Raw genomic sequence first — 7852 nt, 5'->3', positions numbered from 1 at the left:
AAAGTAAAAGTTGTTTACAAGCCTGGTATCATTTAGTAGTTAATCCATTCAAACTGTCTTTTTAAGAATTGTAAATGAATGCAATTACAATTAAGGTCTACACTATGATTCATACCTGTCAAATAAACTTGATTTTCCAAAATCATAGAAAATGTTGGAGAATTTTGAAATGTGTAATCAAATAGCCTTTGAATGCTGTAGAGATGAGAGATTATAAATTTATGGAGCTATGAACCAGGATGTTAAAACTTATCTCATAGACAGTTTGAGCTTAAGGTAATATTGTTAATGTAGAATTTGTAGCTTGCGTGAAATATTACTAACTTACAAGTTTTTGCACACATTTTAGAATTATGGTTGCTCTAAGAAGTCAACTGTCGTTTATGGAGTAGAGACCACAAAAAAGAACATAGAAAAACCCAAGCTAAAGCAACAAAATAGAGCAAGATTTTTTTTTTCCCTTAGGAAATAACAAGCATACACATTCTCAGATATCTTAAAGCAAATGAGCTAAATTGACTTTAGACAATAATGATTCTTCAAGGGAATTGGTTGTGAAAGAAAGCTGAGCAGAGGAGAACCTCGGAAGATGCCTGAAAACTCTCTCCCCTGAGAACTAGGAGATGGTGTTTCTACCACCGGTTCTCACTTTCATGTGCACATGGGATCCCTTGGGGGATGGGGCTGGGACTATCATGGCCTAGAACCTAATTCGATGAAGCTGGGTATGGTTGGACTTCAGGGCTTTGTAAATCTCTTTGAAAGTCATTTAAACTCTTAAATAGTTTTAGGGTAGGTGGGGAAGTTGGAGAAGCTAAGGGGAATTTAAGGGTGTGAGAAAATTTCAGCTTAAACAACTAATCACCAGGTTTGGTCAGTTTATAGAACGAAGTTACTTCATTTAAAATTATTCAAGGAACTCAACTATATTAAACAATAAAAGAAAGTTTAAGCACTGAGAAATTTCTGGTTTTAGCTTCAGTTTTTTTCCTGAGCACTTTTCCACTTTCCTAATCCAAGCCTTAAAAAACTATACCATTAGTTTTGTTTTCAAATATAGTACTTTTTTCCTGAATAGCTTGCCAATAAAGACAGTGAACCAGAAGGAAGTCATTTATCAACACCCCAGATGACCTTTAAACATTTGTAAGGCACACAAACATGTTCAATATTGCCTTGCATATTGAGTGATAAAATAACCAAGGTAATCCATAAATAATATACTATACAATTTTATATCATAATTCCCTGGAGCCTGATTCTAAATGTATTTTTAAACCTCTAAATAATGTAGCCCAAGATTGACAAATAGCATTCATTTAATACATTTTTAATATATAAGTCAATCAATAAAACAAAAATAATTTATAAGACTCAAAATTTTAAATGAATTTTAGGACAAAATTATAGTAGTCCATTAAATATGTTTCAAGTGGCTAGTAGACTATCAAAAAAAATAAACAGTTTACCTATTTAAAAAACAGAATAGAGGTATGATTAGAGTAAGGGTAAAACCAAATTATCTACTTCTCTGCCAACGATTAATTATATAATTAAATTTTATCACATGCTTTCAGTCATTAACAAAGCATTCTTCTGATATTCTAATGGACTTTGAAACAAAGTACTATCTATCTGTTAAATTATTCTTGAGGTGGAGAAGCAGGGGTCAGAAACTGGTTATTAGTGATTCAATTGGCAAATTAGATCACTGTAGCAAGAAAATAAGCTGCTTGCTAGAAATAAGGAGGTGACTGATATCAGTTGTTCCGGACACAAAGCAGAGAGAGAGTTATTTGTGTAATAAAATAGGATTGATGGAACACGCTTCTTTAGAATTTACTTGGAGTTCTATCATCAGCAAGGTGACGCGATTTGTCCTATCAAGCCGAAAACAATGAATATGTCCAAAAATTCTTTTGTTACCACTTCTTTTACTCACTATTCACATATTTTTGAAGCTCTTACATGCAAAGGGGGCCCAAGCCAGACGCGGAGCCGCACGCAGCAAGCAGTGCCAAGATCCCTTTTCCTCACAAACACGGTGCGATGTAGACCTGGGGATAGAGGATTAAAGACAAGACATTAGCAGGAAATGATGTGAAAGAAATCGCATAGACGAGGCTAAAGTTGATCAGGAATAGAGTTTAGTTCGTTACAAAAACACAGTGGGTGATACCTGGGGGGTCAGTCAGTGAAGCGTCTATCTTCAGCTCAGATCATGATCCCGGGGTCCTGGGATGGAGCCCTGCATCAGGCTCTCTGCTCAACGGGGAGTCTGCTTCTCCCACCGACCCCTCCATCTTGTGCTCTAATGAATAAACAAAAATCTTTAAAAAAAAAAAAAAAGTCTCTCTCTTTCTGTCTGTCCCTCTCCATCCCTATGCTCTTGCTCTCTCTCTAAAATAAACAAATCTTAACCAGAAACAAACAAACAAACAAAAAACAAAACTGTAAGAGACTACCTTGATAACACACACACTGAACACCAGTGAAGATCCTAGCTAAGTGCTTCGAATCTTTTCCTCCAGTAATCTCTCCAAAGTTTCCTTAACATTTCTTTTCCCTATTGCCACGTAGTCCAAGTTGGGTGTTTGCCTTCTCAGTATCACAACTAAGCTCCTTCACAGAGTGGTCTCTAAAGTCCAATCTCCCCATCCACAGAGCCCACAGCTCCAGCCTGCCAATAATCCCAGTGTAACCAAAAGACCTGCGTTTTTTCCTTCTCCAGACCACCTGAACTCCCACTTCTCCTTGCCCTTGTAGCCTGCAGAAGGTAGAGCAAGACAGAAAGTGGATTCACCAGTGGCTACTTACAAGAAACTGAGGTCCATTAACCAAGAAGCCGGCTGGGGTGGGAGACAGAACAGCTGACTTCAGGGCAGGCTTGACGTTCAACCTCTGCCTCTCGTTTGCTTGGCCTCCTCTCTGTGTCTCTTCCCTGGCAAAGAAAACAAAAACAAAATAAAAAACCAGCACCATCCTTCCCCCCAGGACACTGAAGAGATTAAGGAAGATAATAGAAGTAGAGCGCTTTAGACCCTTCTAGACAGTGCTCAATAAATGGTAGTGATGATGAGTTAATTTTCACTGTTTAAACCTGCGTCAAGTGGCCTAAATGTATTGTGAGGAAGAGAGAAGGGAAAAGATGAGGCCCCTAAGGTAGGCCTATTCAGAGGGTTCTGATTTTGACTCATCCGCATTCAAACAGGGCAGGAGCTGTCTCTCCCCAGATTCCACCATAATGCCAACACTGAACTGTCGAATGTATTAATTCAAAAACTACTGGTCTAATGAAAAAAAATAGCCCTTGGAGAAATTAGGGCCCTGGTCTGACTCTTGTATTCAAGCAAGTTATTTAACTCCCTCTTGTCCTAGTTTATCTGCTGGTGGGAATTAATAATGCTTGCCTCTGCTTAGCCAAGAGTCATAGGAAAAAATGAAAAGCATACCTGCCATAGTAGGAATGGGAACAAAGACATTCAAATTATATTTCATTTTCTTTCTATAAAAATATTATTAAGAAAACAAGTATAATAATACTTCTCATGGGATAACTTTGAGAATTAGAAATAACACATCTAAAACTCCTCTACAGTGACTGACATAAAATAAGAAATTAATAAATTATAGCCTTTTTTTAATTACTATGACTGAGGGACTTTAAAGTCATTTCTTCCTCCCACATGAGGAATATGACAGAACAGCTATGCACACAACTTTCAAGTTCCTTGAAATTAGTAGAAAATGTTCACATCTCAACTTTCAGGAGTCCACCGTGTTCCTGTTTGCTAAATGAGTACACCATGTGCAATGGGAATGAGTCAGCTCTGTCCAACCTTCCTTGGGATGTTATAAAATGTGGCATAATGTTAATTAGCAGCCATCAGTGCTCTTGAAGACTCACACTGATGTGTTTCGTCACAAGTGCGTTACCAAATAAATAGGATGTTTATTTTCATCACCACACCTTCAGAGTCATCTATGGTATAGGAGCCAGCCTGCCAGTAAGCAATTCCCAAAGCAAACGATATGAAGATCTCTTTACAGGTGTTTCATTCAGTCAGCTTAAACATATTACCATGAGTTTAGAGGATCTTTTTGAAAATTCCCCACCTTTGTCATGGAAGTAGGTACTATGGTCTTTATTTGACAGCTTGAAAAACTGAGATGCCATGAGGTGAAGTGCCTTTACCAGGGTCAATGATTAAGACAGAACTATAATCCAAGTTTCTTTCCACTACATGTTGCTATTTTCATATATCTCCAATGCTCCAGGGAAATAAAATGCCTCAAAGCCATTTTTTTTTTTAAATGGCCATAGACAACACATCCAGATGGATGTAATATGGCTGATTTTAGGATCCAGTCTTACTATTAGTAATATATAAGATGAAAATAACTTGCCATCTCCATAGAGTAACCTCCATCACCCCTAAAGATAAGAACTAATCTGTCAGAAAATTGACTCCATTTTAGTACGAAGGCAATATGAAGAGCTTCAAGTAAGAGGTCTGGGTTGTAGGCAAATTCTGGCTCTAATTATCTGGGTGACTTTGAATAAATTCCTTATGTCTCTAGAGTTCCAGTTTTATCATCTATAATATAAGGGTGTTGGGTCAAATGTAGCTGGCAGAAGGTTGAAGTTATTATATTTACTATTCAACAGTTGACTCATCTCTTTAGCAACAGTTTATTAGCATAAACACTGAGCAGTAGCAAGGTAAGAGTGCTAAGACTAAGAAAATTTATGGTGGTGTTCTATACATAAAATATGTAAACTATTTTCATGAGTAAGCTGCAATAAAATATATGGTTGCACCAATGAGTGTCACAGAGCCTTGTCAAAGTTAAAATTAAAGATTAGGACATCTATTCATAGGGCTAATTGAACTGTCCCATCACTGCAATTTTCTTACTGTAAGAATAACAGATTTTCCCTTTTGTGATCAGTACATCCTGTGGATCCTTAAAACTGAGGAGAAGCAGCCTCACCAAGATCATCCCATGCCTTGAAGACACCTCAGTTGTACAGGAAAAGCCAGCTAATCTGACCACTCACTTCAGGAAGACAGAGAATGGGCAGGGGGAGGAGGGCCGTACTGCCTTTCCTCATTTTCCACACAGGGTTCTCAAAATGCACTTTTTATTATTAGTTTTCCTTCTTAAAGACTTTCCTTGAAATGTTTTTAAACCTAATTTTATCTGACCCTTGTTCCAAAATATTGTGGGTTTTTTTTTTTTCCTTTTGTAATTGCCACTTTTTAAAATATTTTTTTATTTATTTTACATAGAGAGAGATCACATGTAGGCAGAGAGGCAGGCAGAGGAAGGGGGGAAGCAGGCTCCCCCCTGAGCAGAGAGCCCGACACGGGGCTCAATCCCAAGACCCTGAGACCATGACCTGAGCCGAAGGCAGAGGCTTAACCCACTGAGCCACTCAGGCACCCTATGTAATTGCCATTTAAAGTAATCAAAAATTCCTTAGAATAGAAATTTCAACTTTCTATAACTTCTTTTTTCATACTTGCTATTGTTGTTTTATTTATTTTTTAATTTTTTATTATGTTATGTTAGTCATCATAGAGTACTTCAAAGACACCTCCAGATTTAAAGTGAGGGGGTGGAAAACAATCTACCATGCTAATGGCCATCAAAAGAAAGCTGGGGTGGCAATCCTTACATCAGATAAATTAGATCATAAGCCAAAGACTATAATGAGAAATGAGGAAGGACATATATCCTACTCAAAGGGTCCGTCCAACAAGAAGATCTAACAATTTTAAATATTTATGCCCCTAACATAGGAGCAGCCAACTATATAAACCAATTAATACCAAAATTAAAGAAATACATTAACAATAATTCAGTAATAATAGGGGACTTTAACACCCCATTCACTGAAATGGAAAGATCATCCAAGCAAAAGATCAACAAGGAAATAAAGGCTTTAAATAACACACTGGACCAGATGGTTATCACAGATATATTCAGAACATTCCATCCCAAAGCAACTGAATACACATTCTTCTCTAGTGTACATGGAACATTCTCCAGAATAGATCACATCCTGAGTCACAAATCAGGTCTCAACTGGTACCAAAAGATTGGGATGAATTTCCTGCATATTTTCAGACCACAATGCTCTGAAGTTAGAACTCAATCACAAGAGGAAAGTTGGAAAGAACTCAAATACATGGAGGCTAAGGAGCATCCTACTAAAGAATGAATGGGTCAACCAGGAAATTTAAAAAGAATTGAAAAAAATCATGGAAACAAATGAAAATGAAAACACAACTGTTCAAAATCTTTGGGACACAGCAAAGCAGTTCTAAGAAGAAAGTATATAGTGATACAAGCCTTTCTCAAGAAAGAAAAAAGGTCTCAAGTACACAACCCTAAACCTAATGGAGATGGAGAAAGCACAACCAAGAAAGCCTAAACCCAGCAGCAGAAGAGAAATAATAAAGATCAGAGCAGAAATCAATGAAATAGAAACCAAAAGAACAGTAGAACAATCAACAAAACTAGGAGCTGGTTCTTTGAAAGAATTAATCAGGTTGATAAACCCCTGGCCAGACTTATCAAAAAGAAAAGAAAAAGGACCCAAATTAATACAATCATGAATGAAAGAGGAGAGATCACAACCAACACCAAAGAAATACAAACAATCATAAGAACATATTATGAGCAACTATATGCAGCAAATTTGACAAGCTGGAAGAAATGGATGCATTCCTAGAGACATCTAAACTACCAAAACTGAAGCAGGAAGAAATAAAAAACCAGAACAGACCCATAACCAGTAAGGAGATTGAAGCAGTCATCAAAAAATCTCCCAATAAACAAGAGCCCAGGGCCATAGAGCTTCCCAGGGGAATTCTACCAAACATTTAAAGAAGAATTAATACCTATTCTTCTGAAACTGTTCCCAAAAAATAGAAGGAAAACTTCCAAACACATTTTATGAGACCAGCATTACCTTGATCCTGAAACCAGACAAAGACCCCATAAAAAAGGGGAATTACTGACCAATATCCTTGATGAACACAGATGCAAAAATTCTCACCAAAATACTAGCCAATAGGATCCAACAGTACATTAAAAGGCTTATTCACCACGACAAAGTGGGATTTATTCCAGGGCTGCAAGGTTGGTTCAACATCCACAAACCAATCAATGTGATAAATACATTAATAAAAGAAAGAACAAGAACCAGATGATACTCTCAATAGATGCTGAAAAAGCATTTGACAAAGTACAGCATCCTTTCTTAATCAAAACTCTTCAAAGTGTAGGGATAGAGGGTACATATCTCAATATCATCAAAGCCATCTATGAAAAACCCACTGCATATATCATTCTCAAGGGGGAACACTCTCAGTTTTTCTGAGAGTTTTTTCCCTAATGTCAGGAACACAGCAGGGATATCCACTATCACCACTGTTATTCAACATAGTACTAGAAGTCCCAGCCTTGGCAATCAGACAACAAAAAGAAATAAAAGACATCCGAATTGGCAAAGAAGAAGTCAAACTCTCTCCCTTTGCAGATGATATGATACTTTATGCAGAAAACCCAAAAGATTTCATTCCAAAACTGCTAGAACTCATACAGGAACTCAGTAAAGTGTCAGGATATAAAATCAATGCTCAGAAATCAGTTGCACTTCTATACACCAATAGCAAGACAGAAGAAAGAGAAATTAAGGAGTCAATCCCATTTATAATTGCACCCAAAACAATAAGATATCCAGAAATAGGGGCGCCTGGCTGGCTCAGTGGGTTAAAGCCTCTGCCTTCAGCTCAGGTCATGATCCCAGGGTCCTGCGACTGAGCCCTGCACAGGTCTC

The 7852-nt window shown here is 37.4% G+C and overlaps 1 long non-coding RNA gene across 1 annotated transcript in view; it reads right to left on the bottom strand.

Annotated features, from left to right (window-relative positions):
• Window positions 1-1571: 1571 nt before the first annotated feature.
• LOC123392343 overlaps window positions 1572-7852 on the bottom strand; it is a 105476-nt gene continuing 99195 nt past the window's right edge. Inside the window, exons 2-4 of the long non-coding RNA XR_006607067.1 lie at window positions 2818-2941; window positions 2180-2311; window positions 1572-2057 (exon numbers count right to left, since the gene is read on the bottom strand). This is a non-coding gene — a long non-coding RNA (uncharacterized LOC123392343). The remainder of the gene's footprint in view (window positions 2058-2179; window positions 2312-2817; window positions 2942-7852) is intronic.

This window comes from Mustela putorius, unplaced genomic scaffold, assembly GCF_011764305.1.
Source record: "Mustela putorius furo isolate JIRA1106 unplaced genomic scaffold, ASM1176430v1.1 tig00000508_pilon_pilon_pilon, whole genome shotgun sequence".
In the NCBI taxonomy this organism is placed as follows: Eukaryota; Metazoa; Chordata; class Mammalia; order Carnivora; family Mustelidae; genus Mustela; species Mustela putorius.
Note: the sequence above shows the minus strand (reverse complement) of the source record. Positions and strands in the feature narration are given on the sequence as shown.